Below are 14,223 nucleotides of genomic sequence, written 5' to 3'. Positions count from 1 at the left end.
CCTCTGTGTGATTTTCTCTTCAGTGCTTTCTTTGTGGGACAAGCCCAGATTGGATCCAGTGGAACTGGTGGCTTTGGGACAAGATGTCACCTCCTTGCCCAGGGGTTCATCTCGGTGGTTCCTGCAGGGGCACCTGAAGGCACCAAGGGGTCAGTGGGTGATGGAAGCTGCAATGAGAAGTTGCTGGCACTCTGGGAAAGGGCTGCAAGTCAAGTTTGTGCAAATGATTCATTGACACCTGAGAAACACTCCCTTTTGTTGCACTCAGGAATTGCAGGTGTATTTGGTGATGCTGTGGGGGTGTTGCTGCCTATTCCCAGGAAAAACACCTTAGGATTTGTTAAATGGGAGTCTGGGCCTAAAATGTTCAAAGCCAGAATAACCAGGGTTTGCTTTTTTTTTTTTTTTTTTTTTTTTCCAGGCTGTGAAAAATGCACCCTTTGGAGAATCAATAAATTTGTATGCAGATTCCCTGTGCATGAATAATTCATGGTTATAAGAAAGTGAAACACTATAGTGGCTTGATTATGCAGTTGTTTTAAATAAGCAAAATTAGTTGTTAATGAGACCCCTATGCATATTTAGGAAAGCTGAATAATTTATTAAGAGCCAAGAAGTGGCAAAGAGAGGAGAAAGCCAAGCAGCTCTGTTGGGACTGATTGTGTTACTGTGCTTGGGGGAGAAGAGGGCACAAATTAACCCTGTTTTCAATAAAACACAACTAATGCAGGTGCTTTCATCAAACAGAGAGTCCAGGTGAGGTCCTTGCACTGCTTGCAGAGACAGACACTTCTACAATGGGGATGGGAATTAACAAATGATCACTGGGTGACATCCCAAATGTTGGAAGCCATAGAAAATCAGAGGGGTTTTGGAGGAAGATTTCTAAAGCCAGCTCTGAGGAGTGGGTCTTGACTTCAGTGCTCCCAAGAGAACCATGCAGAAGGGGACAGCTTTTTGACCCTAGGGATTTATCCTGTTTCTTCCCTTGCAACAAAGGTGCTGGAAGAGATTCACAGATCCCATGAAACAGGAGGAGGAGTACATGGACACACTGGGCTCCCAGAAGGGTGAATGAGGTGCTCAGGGCCAGGAGTTACCATGTGGGTAGAAAGCTTTGGGAGTAGTGGTCATGATGAGCAGTCCAGGTGCCTGCCTTGGTTTGGGGAAGGATTTCTGGGGGATCTGTGATCTGTGTCATCTGCAGGGGAGGACCCCACCTGCAAGGTGATGGTGCTCCTCAGAGGGTAGGGCAGTCATGGACCTTGTCCTGGGAGTGGGTGTGGGGAGCTCCCCAGGAGCTATGGGAGTTTCTTTATGACCTTGGATTGCATCAGGAGCAGCACTCTGCTGCAGGGATTGTTGCTCCAGCACTGGTTGTCACCTGGATAGGAGCATTGTCCCTTGGCTCTGGAGCTGCTGATGGCCCCAGGCCAGAGCAGTTGCCCCTGGTGAAGCTCAGGATGCTCACAGCAGAAGGGGGCAGGTGATGGACTGGACCTGCTCCTCTCCTATAGAAGCATTTGCAGCTTCATCTTCCTGGTGGTCACTGTGACCCCAGAGCTGTTTGGGGATCTGCTCAGCTGGGCTGGTGCCTGGGCAACCTCCTGGGAGGTTAAAGGTGCCTCATCCCAGGGGAGGATGGTGGGACAGGGAGCAGTTGTATTGCACTTGAGATACAGAAGGAAACTGTTTTCTCAGGGAGGTGATGTTGGACTGAGTGCTAAATTGATTTCTATAAATATTTGAGCAAGGCTGAATTATTTATGACCCTCTGGTGACACAATAGGATGGAATCGTCTGTGAATTTTCCAGATGATTTACTTTAAAAATGTTGCTGGTTATTATTGATGTGGGTCAGGTCCCCCTGTGCCGGGCCAGGACTTTCCTGGCCAGTCCTTGTTCTGTGAACACAGAGGCAATGGACAAATCTCTCTTTTTATCTCTCTTAATCTGCCAGTCAGGGAGTGAGCAGCAGCCTTGGTGTGTGATTCCCCAGGAGGAGAGAAACCAGAAACCTTTGGCATTGAAATGGATTCTGAGGGGAAGGAAAAAAAGAGGGAGGGAGAAAGAGGAAGAGAGGAAAAGAGGAAGAGAGGAAGAGAGGAAGAGAGGAAGGGAGGAAGGAAGGAAGGAAGGAAGGAAGGAAGGAAGGAAGGAAGGAAGGAAGGAAGGAAGGAAGGAAGGAAGGAAGGAAGGAAGGAAGGAAGGAAGGAAGGAAGGAAGGAAGGAAGGAAGGAAGGAAGGAAGGAAGGAAGGAAGGAAGGAAGGAAGGAAGGAAGGAAGGAAGGAAGGAAGGAAGGAAGGAAGGAAGGAAGGAAGGAAGGAAATAAAGCCTTAGAAACTCAAGAACATATGAAAATTTATAAGATACCTGGGACTGGGATTTGCTGCTTTTTCTGAGCCATTTTATCACATGCTGCCTGTAGGGTGTGGAGTGAAGGAGTAATGAAATGACAGAAAATATTCTGGGTCTGCTGAATCAGAAGAGGGATTTGAGTCTGGGCTTAGATGAGGTTGACCAAGGTCTCCAAATATCACGAGAACTGAACAGGGTTGTTCAGTCACTGAAGCTGGCCCTGAAGGGGAAAGTACCTGCTCTGGGGGTGGGTAAGGAGGTGTTGTAGCAAGGCTTGTGGGGTCCCCAGGTGTGAGACACACAAGAAAACCCTTTTTGCGACCAGCAGGACTTCACATTAACTTCTGACTCAACTTCTGATGGATGCCACAAAGACAAAAATGAGATCCCAGGTCCCTGGATTTGCCTTTGGCTGCAAAAACTGCTCTGCAGAGAGCCCCATCTGTATACAGTGGGGTCAGCTCCTGTTTGGGGGAAGTTTTGAGCAGAGCTGGGTTGGGCAGCATCCTCTGGGCTGCCCCCCTAACCCAAGCCCTCAGATTTGGCATTTCCCTCCGGGCTGGGGCTCTCTGGGTGTTGGCTGTGGGAATGGCTCAGCTGTGTGTGCTGTGTAAGCAAAGGCAGAAGGGCTGCTCTCACCCTCTGCCCTTGGATGGCCACGTCCTCTCCAGCTAATCATTAGCCAGGTTAAACAGAGCAGGGCCAGGCTGTTCCAGTGTTTCTCTCCACTCAGGATGGTGGCTCCTGCAGGGCTGGGGTGTGGGCAGCCCCACATCTCCCAGCCCCAGTAACACCCATCTCCATCCTTTCACTGGACTGTGGGCTGAGGCCAAGTGTTTTCCTACAATAATAACCACTCCAGGGTTCCCCTAGGGTCTTTTGTCCCCTGTTGTGACCATTATTGTTTTGGCTTAAAGCCCTTCACATCCTGATGCTCTCCGTGTTCCCAAGACAGCCCTGGTGCCCATCATCTGACACTTGCACCATCCTTTTGCAAAAGCCCTGGAGACACAGCCAGGGCAGGTTTGGATGGGGACAGGACATGGCAAGGGGTCACTAAAGGTGTCACCAGAGATGAGTGCAGTGTCAGGGATAGCTGCACAGGTCAGAAGACCAATCTCTGGGGTCAAATGATATAGGTACATGTGGAAAGATGCTGGTGGGCAGCAAACCTGTGCTTAGGAGCTGGGGGGGGGGGGGATGACACTAGGGGTCTGCTTGGCAAATTGCATGTGAGATGCTTGGGGTCCTCCAAGCCTCACAGCTCAGGTTCATGGTGAGCTCTGGGGGTCTCAGTGCAGCTTCTCTGGACATCAACACCAACCTGCTGCAGCCAGCAAGGGAGAGGGGTGCTGCCCTGGCATTGTGTCCCATGGCTCTGTGGCATTATCCTGAGTGTCCCCAGACCACTCTTCCTGTTTCTTTGCCCACCCTTGTGAGACAGACACGTGCCCATCCCTTCCCTCATCCCTTTATCAATGCCAAGGACCAGCCCTGTCCCTGAAGGCAGGAGGACGTAGAGTGAAATGTGTCATTTTTCTGGTGGCTTCATCTGACAGGACCTGGGTGTCACCAGGACTTGTTGGTGTAGGTGGGACAGTGGCCAAGCTGGCTTTGTGCTAAAGCATCCTCCCACCCCAACCTGGGTATCCAGTGACCTGACTGCTCCTTCCCTGCCCTCCTTCCTCTGAGGGTGCCCTGGGAAGCTGCATCTGCAAAAACTGTAGCTCTCTTTCTCCTATATAAATAAAATAAAAAATAAAAACCCATAAAGCAAATACTTGCAGGCCAAGGTCCTCACCTGCCTTTGGGCTCAGAGGTTTGGAAAAGCACCAAATGTTGCCAGGCTCAAAGGTGGAGCAGGGGTTGGGTGGTGCTGTGTTGGCAGCAGAATCTCCTTCTCCCTTCTGGGCTGTGCTGAGCCACGAGTGGCTCTCAGGCTGCTCAAGAAGCAAAAGGGACTTGCCACACCTTCTCCTACCCTGGACTTCCAGGACTCCTCAAGGAAGGTACCCAGAGCCTGGCAGGATGCCTCACCCTTGGGAAGGGCTGTGAAACCTTATGGAGCATCCTGGTGGTCCCTTGGCAGGCAGAGGACAGCAGACTCCTGCATCCCCTCACATCACTGTCCCCAGCTCTGTGTATGGCTGGTGACTCCTGCAGCCCTGTTCCCAGGAGACAGGGTCAGGAGATGAGCAGTGAGCCCCAAACTGGTTGAACTGGTGAGGTCCTCTCACATATTTGGTGATGAGCACTGCTGGGAGTCCAGGGAAATCAGGAACATCTGGGGCTTCTCTTCTTCCACCTACTGCATGGGAACGTCCCCACAGTATCCTCTGGGACAGAACTGAGACATATCTTGTTCTGGGACATGTGGTGTCATCCAGAGACATCTGTGCTCCCAGGAAACCTGAGCTCAGTTTCCCTCTTTGTGTCAGTGTCTGCAGGGCCATCCCACAGCTCCTCTTTTCCTTCAGCTCCTTTCTGCTCTCCCAGCCCAAGAGGCTCCCAGGGTCAGCCAGGATCCTTCCCTGGGGGTCAGGAGGGAGTTGGGCTGGGGGGGTCAGGGGCTGCCTGCTGTTCTCCTTTGTTTGCCAGGAGCTGCTTTGGAGAGGGAAACAGGGGGATCCTTGGGGAACTTGGCCCAGTGGAAAGTCAGGTGGCAGAGTCAGCCCTGCTCAAAGTCCAGCAGTGCCACCTCCAACATCGCCCTGGGCACCTTTCCCTGCAGGAAGGACACCAAGGATCCACCCGATTAATTTTTTTTTCTCCAGGCTCAAAAAGTTTTGGGGGTTTGGGGCAGGATGGAGGCTCCTTTGCCATGCTGGGGCTCACAGCCTGCTGTGCCTTGGGCTCACTGCAGTGCACGTCTGTCAGTGTCACACGAGCCATCAGGAGACAGATGGCATTTTACTGCCTGGATGGAGGTCGCCCCTTTCTTTTCTTTCCCTTTCTTTGTCTTTTTTTTTTTTTTGTGTGTGTGTGTGTGTATGTCTGCCCTGGTTTAGTGCTTGAAAGAAATTGAGAGGGGAGCAGAAGGGAAAGCAAAGGGCTGCTTTGCCTTTGGAAGAGTTGTGAGGCCATCAGAGGTGATCTCCATGTGTCCTGGGCTTAGCTCCAAGTGGGGCTGGGGGTTGGCAGCCATGGCCTGAGGAGGGGGCTGGACCTGCCCTGGGCTGCCCAACCAAACACAGAGATGATGGCTGAGTCCTGGGGGCTCCTGATCCACAGGGGAAAGAGCTCCAAGGGGTGGAGTGAGGATCCCCTGCCAAGTCCCAGAGGTGTGTGAGGACCCGGGAACATCCAGAGCCCTGCAGCCATCAGGGCTGGCAGGGGACAGGCAGCAAAACTCTGCAGGCAGGGGAAGGCTGTGGATGTGGTCTACCTGGACTTCAGCAAAGCCTTTGACACCGTCTCCCACAGGATTCTCCTGAAAAAGCTGTCAGCCCACAGCTTGGACAGGGGCATCTGTGCTGGGTTAAGAACTGGCTGGAGGGCCGGGCCCAGAGAGTGGTGCTGAACGGGGCTGCATCAAAATGGCGGCCGTGGTGTCCCCCAGGGATCAGTGTTGGGCCCAGTGCTGTTTAATATCTTTATTGATGATTTAGATGAGGGGATTGAGTCCATCAGCAGCAAATTCACAGATGACACTAAGCTGGGGGGAAGTGTGGATCAGCTGGAAGGCAGGAGGGCTCTGCAGAGGGACCTGGACAGACTGGAGAGTTGGGCTGATCCCAACGGGATGAGGTTCAACACAACAACCCCATGGGGAGCTCCAGGCTGGGCACAGAGTGGCAGAAAGGGACCTGGGGTCTGGATTGCCAGGAAGCTGAAGAGGAGCCAGCAGTGTGCCCAGGTGGCCAAGAAGGCCAATGGCATCCTGGCCTGGCTCAGGAACAACGTGGCCAGCAGGTCCAGGGAAGGGATTCTGCCCCTGTGCTCAGCTCTGGTGAGGCCACAGCTTGAGTCCTGTGTCCAGTTCTGGGCCCCTCAGTTCAGGAAGGAGATTGAGGTGCTGGAGCAGGTCCAGAGAAGAGCAAGGAGGCTGGGAAGGGATCCAGCACAAGTCCTGTGAGGAAGGGCTGAGGGAGCTGGGGGTGTTGAGGCTGGAGAAGAGGAGGCTCAGGGGAGACCTCATCACTCTCTACAACTTTTGCCCTTGAACTATTGGGATGTCAATGTAAATCTGTATGGCTGTGTTTGTATCTCCACAGCATTTTTGGGGTACAGCAGGTACTGAGGGTGACTTGGAGTCAGCCACTGCCTCGGCTCCCAGATGAGCCCTGTGCATTTCTGCATTTCTCTCCACACCCCTGAGCACATCATTAGAAATCCACCTTACCAAATACTGCAATGAGGAGTTACTGCCATGGGCTATAAAAGGAGCCCTTGTATAACACCCCTCAAAACCCAAAACCCTGGGGAGTGGGGAGGAGGTGGGAGCCATTCCAGGTGCTTTGTGGAGCTGAAGCTGGGTGCTGCCTCCTCCCAGGGATGCTGGGGAGTGCAGGGATGTAGAGCAGCCCCTGTCCCCAGCCAGGCGAGGGGAAGGCAGGGACATGGCTCAGTGCAGAGTCAGGATTATGGCCATGACACCAAAAATGATATTCTGTGACCAACACGTGGCTGCTGACTGCTGCTGAAATTCCCACTGAGAGTAATGTCTTTCCCTTTGTCAGTGCAAGAAGAAACTCCAGTTACCATCCACGTGGTGCAGGATGTAATAGGAGAATTTCTGCTTGCCTGCTCTGTCCCCTCCTCCCTTTGCCAGCTGAAAACCCCAGGAAGAAGTGGCTGCTGGGCTGGATGACTAAAGGATGTGGCATGAAGTGAGAGCTGGAAGTGAAAGCACCATCCAGCATCTGGGCTGCCAGCCCCTGTCCCTAGGAACCACTCCTAACTCCTGGCAAGGGAAAACCCCAAAAGGGTTTGGGATTCTCTGGGGTTTTTACAGTGTCTCCTGCTCAGCTGACATCGTGCAGAAAAAATTACAGGGTGAAGTAAGTTTCTTCAGCCCCTCCCATCTGCTTCCTCCCCTGCTGGTGTCTTGTCTCTTTTTTGAGGACAGGGACACTGATCCTGCTGTGAAATGAGCCTGTGCCTCACAACACCCCTCCTGCTGCTGTCAGAAAGGAAGCAAAAGTCTCCAGCTCTGCAGATGCCTCTGCCCAGACCCTCTCTCCCAGTACAACCCAGAGTTCAGAGCCATCCCTGCTCCCCCAGCCTGGCCCAGGGGCTGCCTGAGAGCTGCTGGGTGGCACAGGGCAGGCTCAGCAGGGACCTTCCTGGGCACCAGAATGGTCCTGCAGCCTGTGGCTTGTGCAGGTGGCTGAACCTGAGCAGGGTCTGGAGCAGGAAGGGGGAAAAAGGTGCTGGGAATGCAGGGAGACAGAGTCCTGGCTGCCTGGGTGGGTCTGACACTGCACGCTGCAAAATAGGGGAGTGATAGGGGGGTGATAGGTGGCAAGGGGATGCCCTGAGGTGGGTCAGGTGGACTCAAAAAGCACCTCCTGGTCACCCAACAAAGCTCACAGTACTGTGCCTGCAGCCTGGACCCCCACAGGCTGGGGCACAAGGAGCTCATCCTGAGTATTTGGGGTTTATCTTCCAGCCATGTTTCCCATTCAAGGCTCAGCATTCTTCTCTCAGCTGCTGCAGAGGAGCCCAGTGCTGGGTTTTGGCCTGGAATGGACATCAGGATTGCATGCAGAGCCCCACACTTCTCCTGGAAATCACTCCAGATGGTTTTGTTCTTTTCTTTTGTTTTTTTCCAGGAAACTGGTAGCAAATGTCAAAAGCTGAGAGCTGGCCAGGTGTCCTGGGTTGGGCCAGGATAAAGGTGATTTTCTGTCTTGTGCTTTTACTTTTAGCTCAGTGTCTTGTAAGGAGCTGCACTTGCTGGAATGAACAGCAAGTTTCTCAGACAGTGGCTGCTTCTAGGACTGATAACTCTGGTGTTTAGAGTTCCAGCCAGAGCCTGGTGTGCAGAGCCAAGGCCACTGCTCAGCTCTGAGGAGCATTTTACCCTCCAGAAGGAATAAAGAGGTCCCACCTGCAGCCTCCTTTGGGCAGGAATGGACAAGACAGATGCCACAATTGCCCAGGGAAACAGCAAAGTGGTTATTCCCAGTTGTGTACAGAGTGTGTACAAAGAGGATTGTACCAGAATGGGGGGGTTGAGTGGACCCAAACCTCAGCTGCACTTTGCTGGGGTTTGCAGTGGGTGGGATGAGGCCCTGGGGTTGGGGAAGGTCAGAACACAGCATGTTTGGAGAAGTTTGAAGTCAGAGAACTTGTTTTAGTCCTTGAGCTGGTGTGGCACCATCAGGACCTGGAGGCTCAGGCTACTGCATCCTCATGGTGCATGAGCCCCTCCATCACCCCACTCCAGACCCAGCTCTGGGCTCTCCTTCCCAGGCAGGCTGGCAGCAAAGTCTTGTGGCTTTTTGGTTTTGTTTTAGTTTTTTTTAAATTGGTTGGAAACAGAAGTGCTGAGGTACTAACAGGCTGACTCCTGTTCTTACCTCTGCTGTCAGAGTGGTTCCAAAGAATGTTTATCAATATGGTGATAGGTGCTTTATATATATAAATATTAATGTTTATATTAATAAATATAATTTATTAATTATACCCCAGCAGGAATGCTGGCTGCAGGGGGAAGACCAGGACAACAGGACAGGAGAAAACACAGCTTGGCTTTGGGCTCTGCCTGTCCTGGTGGCTGTGGGGGGTGTCAGTGTGTGACCTGTCCTGGGTTTTGTTTGGTCATGAGCTGTCCTGGAGCCAAGTGCCATAACACCCCAAAACTCTCCTCAAAGTTCATGACTGAAAGCTTACAAACAAAACTAAAATTCAGGGGTGACAACCCCTTTTGCAGCTGAACCCATTGAACTGAATTGAATTGCTTAAGCATCTGAACAGATTTATTTTTTTTTTTTTCTATGTGTAAAATATGGCCTAATGGAAAACAGAGACCTTGCACAGAAACTCTCACCCTAAGGACAGTTTTTCATGAAAATTATGATGGGTCCTGAATTGCTCATAGACTGCAGGATTACTAAGTGTTGTGGTGTTGCCCAGAAGCTATGATGTTAACAGGCACCTAATTTTAGCAGTAATTTAGCTTCTGTGATAATTACTGGGTCAGGCAGCTTCAGTCCCAAAGAACCTGTGCTTGGGACAGCAGTCACAGCAATTCCTGCATCAGGCCCATGGGGTGCTTGGAGGGGATGAGTTGGGTCATGTCTGAGTTAGCAGAGGTCTGGGCATGGCAGGAGGACCCAAACCTGGTGTGTTCTCATCCAGGGTACTTGTAGGGAGCAGCCCCTGGAGCAGCTCCCAGAAATGCTCCCTGAAGTGCAGCTGGGTGAGGAACCAGGACCAGAGAGCAAAGGGGGTTGGTACTCAGAGCTTACACCTGCACTGTGACAGCTCATGGGGGTCCCGAGCCCCTGCCACCCTTTCATTCCCTTTCATGTCCCTTTTATGTCCCTTTTATGTCCCTTTCATGTCCCTTTCATGTCTTTTTCATGTCCCTTTCACGTCCCACCACAAGTGTTGCCTGGGCTGTATGAGTTTGCAGACATCCTTTGGGGAAAACCTTTGCAAATTGGGAAATCAAGGCACAGAACTCATCACTCACTGCAGGTCACCTGTAAAAGATCTGGAACAGCATTCAGGGAACCTTCCACCTGCAGTAACCCCGGGCTTGCAAAAGCTTTTTTCTCAGAGCAATGAAAGAAGTCAAATATCTGGATTTAAATAGACACTTTTTGCATCCCACAGAAGTTCAGATGCTATTAACCACGATTTTTCTGCCTGTCTGGTTCAGTCTGAGCTGGAACAGGATGGCTTCACCAGGATGAGTCCTTTTATGTGCTGAGGGAAGGACTGAACCCCAGGGAAATCACACAAATGCTGCTCAGCCTGGATGCTCTTTCCTCAAGAACCTCAAGAACACTTTGGTGAGGTTTTAGGACAGATTCTATCAGACAAGGCTTCTTCAACCATGGTATATGAGGTCACATCAGTGCAGAAATTGGAAGGTGTCAGCTAGGAAAAATGTAGCTGTGAAAGGGAGCAGAAGGCAGAGCACAGGAATTTGGTCATGGTGTCTCATTTGAGCAAGGTTTATATGGCAAATACCTAATGCAGATGCACATATATTAATCTGGTGCAAAAAGTTCTTTAGCTATGAAGGTTTAAATGAAATGAACCATGGTCCAATGAAAGTTGCTGCCTCACTGAAACAAAAAGGGAAAAATGAAAGGATTCGTTTTTACTTTTTTCCATACAAAACATGATCTAAATTGACACAATCCAAAAATTAATTTCCATTTTGGCCAAACTTTATTTCCAGTGGAACCTGAATGAGATGAACAGCTCTTGCTCTGCAGTCAGGAGCTCACTGCTGACCACCTGGCCTGGCCTAATGTGGCTTTTACTTTTCCATTTCAGCAGGAGCTTTTTGTTTTTTAAATTATGGGGAAGGAAATACACACCTGGGCAGTCCCCTCTGTGCCTGTGTATGATCCCTGGAGACCTCCTGCATGGAGCAACATGGACTCAGCTCTGGTGAGGCCACAGCTTGAGTCCTGTGTCCAGTTCTGGGCCCCTCAGCTCAGGAAGGAGATTGAGGTGCTGGAGCAGGTCCAGAGAAGAGCAAGGAGGCTGGGAAGGGATCCAGCACAAGTCCTGTGAGGAAGGGCTGAGGGAGCTGGGGGTGTTGAGGCTGGAGAAGAGGAGGCTCAGGGGAGACCTCATCACTCTCTCCAACTCCCTGAAAGGAGGTTGGAGCCAGGGGGGGGTTGGGCTCTTTTCCCAGGCAACTCTCAGCAAGACAAGAGGGCACAAGAGGTCTCAAGTTGTGCCAGGGGAGGTTTAGGTTGGACATTAGAAAGAATTTCTTCATGGAGAGGGTGCTCAGCCATTGGAATGGGCTGCCCAGGGAAGGGGTGGATTCTCCATCCCTGGAGCTATTTCAAAAGAGCCTGGATGTGGCACTCAGTGCCATGGGCTGGGAACCACGGGGGGAGTGGATCAAGGGTTGGACTTGATGAGCTCTGAGGTCCCTTCCAACCCAGCCAATTTTATGATTCTATTATTTTATGATTTTCTGCATCAGTAGTAGCCTGAGAGATACTACTGGTACCAGCACTCATCTCTTGCTGCATGATGAGACCACAGCCAAAGGAGAGGATTGCCATGGGGAAGCCCTCATGACCCAGCAGAGCACTGAGAAGGGGCATCAGACACCAGGATGAAGTGCACATCACATTGCAGCCTTGTGAGGTGTTTGTAGGATCCTGGTAGGATCCTGGTAGGATCTCCTCTGCAGTCCAGCAATGCTGCTCAGCAGAGTTGGGCAACAGCTGGCAGCAGCACAGGGATTTCATCATCATCCCTTGCACAAGGCCATGCTGCTCCAGGGAGTGTTTGTCTGTGAAAAGCACTGGACAAACTGAAGTTGCATAACCCCATCCTGTGCTACTTTGGACTCTTTCATTAGGTTTGTGCAATTTTTTTTTTTCCTTTTTCTTATCAGTTTTCCCCTTTCCTTTTCTCGGTGCTGGTTCTATACAAGCAATCCTGACACATCCCTCAGACCCAGCCTCTGTGCCCCTCCCAAGGCTGTTTCTTTCCATGCCTGTTGGTCACCACTTTCATTTGAAGAGGTTTTTTGGGGGTGTTTCTGTTTTGCTGTGGCTTTGGCACCCACGTCCATGCAGGTGACAGGGCCATGGAGCCACCGTGCCACAAATGCAGAACCTGCAAAGGGCCCTAAAACCCAACAGTGCTGAGGCTGCTGCGAACTGCAAGGCAACTCCAGAAGGTTCCCTGGGAGAGCCATGGGTGGCAAAATATTGCACTTGGAGGGCTTGGTTTTGATTGGTTTTGATGATAAGTTGGGTCATCCTGGAAGGCTGGGGTGGAAGTGGGAAAAACGTTGTCTGACCAAACCTCTTCCGTCACTTAAACCACAGCAAAGGGAAGAGCAAGTGACTTTCTTGGTAAAATGGGAGCTGCCTTCGGTGGTTTAGGAGCAAGGCTGAGGGAGGAGGGGCTGGGACAGGCAACAAATGAACAGGAAGAGGGATTAAAACCATCAGGTTTTCGGTTGGTGTAGAGGACAAGGTATTTACCAGGCAGCTATTGTGCCCAGGGATTCCTGCAGGATAGGAGCACATCCATATTCATCCATGGGGACCTTTCTGTGGCTGAAATGCTTCCTTGTCCCAAAATTTAAATACCCGATGCGTTATCACTGTTAGATCTGGGCGAATAAGCTACAATGAATAATGTATCCAATGAATCCATCCCTGCTAATTGTGGAATATTCACGAGCAGATGGCAATTCCAGGCTGGTTTTTTTCACATTTCTTTTCTCTCCGAGCTGCGGACGGAGGTTTCCTGTAAGGAGGTGATATTTGAAATTCAAGCTGTGTTTCTCAGCTGTGATAGGCTGGTGGTGACATGATGCTGTCCCTCTTCCCGCATTGGCCGAGCCTTCAAAGTCCTCTGGATACAAATACTTGCATGTGCAAATTTAAAATTCGGTTTCCATGGTTACTCGTGCGTGCAGCTTTGAACTTCACTTTCCTCCAACATTTGCTCTGCTAAAACTCCATCAGCCGCAGGTTGGAGGAAAGGGAATACAAAAGATGCACTGAGCTGTATTTGCGTGCTCCAGGAGAGATGATTCCTCCTGGATATTCACTGGGCTTTCCTGCCACCTTTGCTGGTGTCTCCTCTCATGGGTTGCAGCCTTTAGGAATTTTCTTTCCCAATGTTTTCAGCCTTTGTGACTCCAGTTCCCCTTCCACTGAGCAGCAGCTCATTAGCGTGTTTGGGCTGTATTTTGGATGAACATCACATTAAAGGCAGGGTTTGGAGGGTCAGGTTGGGGCTGAGCCCAGCATCTGAGCCCTGGGGACACTGGAGCTCAGGTCCCAGGTTTTAGCATCACAATTACACGAACTGCTGGGGGGTATCTCTGCCCCCAGGTCGCTGCAAAATCGGTTCTGCATCGGGCAAAGCAAGGTGTTTATTTTTTCTTCCAGCTCAGTTCTCAATGGGTTTTGCAAAATGGGGTTCCTCTCCTCCTGGTTAATCCTGTATGGCTCAAAACTAACGAGGCATTAGGATGTCTTCATCTTCCTTTCGCAGCAGTGATACGGGGAGGGGAGATAAAGGGAATTAGAGGGAGGTTGAAAATCAGAGTAGCTGGAAAGAGCTGAGCTGATGGGCAAGGAAGTTGGTTTGGTTTGGAAAGAGCAAACAAGACGTCAAAGTCAGTCAGTGTGCAAGGCCCAATGTACGTGAGTCATGAGGGGGTGTGTCTGTCCCTTTTGAGACCTTTAGCTGCTGATAAAAGGATACCTGGGCTGTGCTCTTTTCCCTTACTGTGGGAATGGCCAACTAAGGTTGGATTAGAAAGAATTTCTTTAGGGAGAGGGTGATCATTGGAATGGGCTGCCCAGGGAAGGGGTGGATTCTCCATCCCTGGAGATATTTCAAAAGAGCCTGGATGTGGCACTCAGTGCCATGGGCTGGGAACCACGGGGGGAGTGGATCAAGGGTTGGACTTGATGAGCTCTGAGGTCCCTTCCAACCCAGCAATAAAAAGAAAAAAGAAAAAGAAAGAAAAGAAAGCACCAACTTGCCAACACCTCCCCCCTCCCTCCCTCCCTCCCTCCCTCCAGCTCTGGGACAGTTTCATAAAAGTTATATTTGTTTCCCTGGCTATCACGTGTCTTGTGCAATATTTCTGTAGCCTCTGGACAAACATATGAGAAGGGAGCAAAGGTTAACCCTGGTTTATGTCTGGATTGGTGATGGCACTCTGGGTGCCTATTGGCATCCCA

The 14,223-nt window shown here is 51.0% G+C and overlaps 1 long non-coding RNA gene across 1 annotated transcript; it reads left to right on the top strand.

The window, feature by feature from the left end:
* Positions 1-4,198: 4,198 nt before the first annotated feature.
* LOC139807160 (uncharacterized) lies at positions 4,199-7,384 on the top strand. The gene is made up of 2 exons (XR_011730482.1): positions 4,199-4,368; positions 7,039-7,384. It is a non-coding gene; the product is annotated as an uncharacterized lncRNA (long non-coding RNA).
* The last annotated feature ends 6,839 nt before the right edge of the window (positions 7,385-14,223 follow it).

This window comes from Heliangelus exortis, chromosome 24 (genome assembly GCF_036169615.1).
Source record: "Heliangelus exortis chromosome 24, bHelExo1.hap1, whole genome shotgun sequence".
Lineage (NCBI taxonomy): Eukaryota > Metazoa > Chordata > Aves > Apodiformes > Trochilidae > Heliangelus > Heliangelus exortis.
This window is presented reverse-complemented; position numbering and strand designations above follow the sequence as displayed.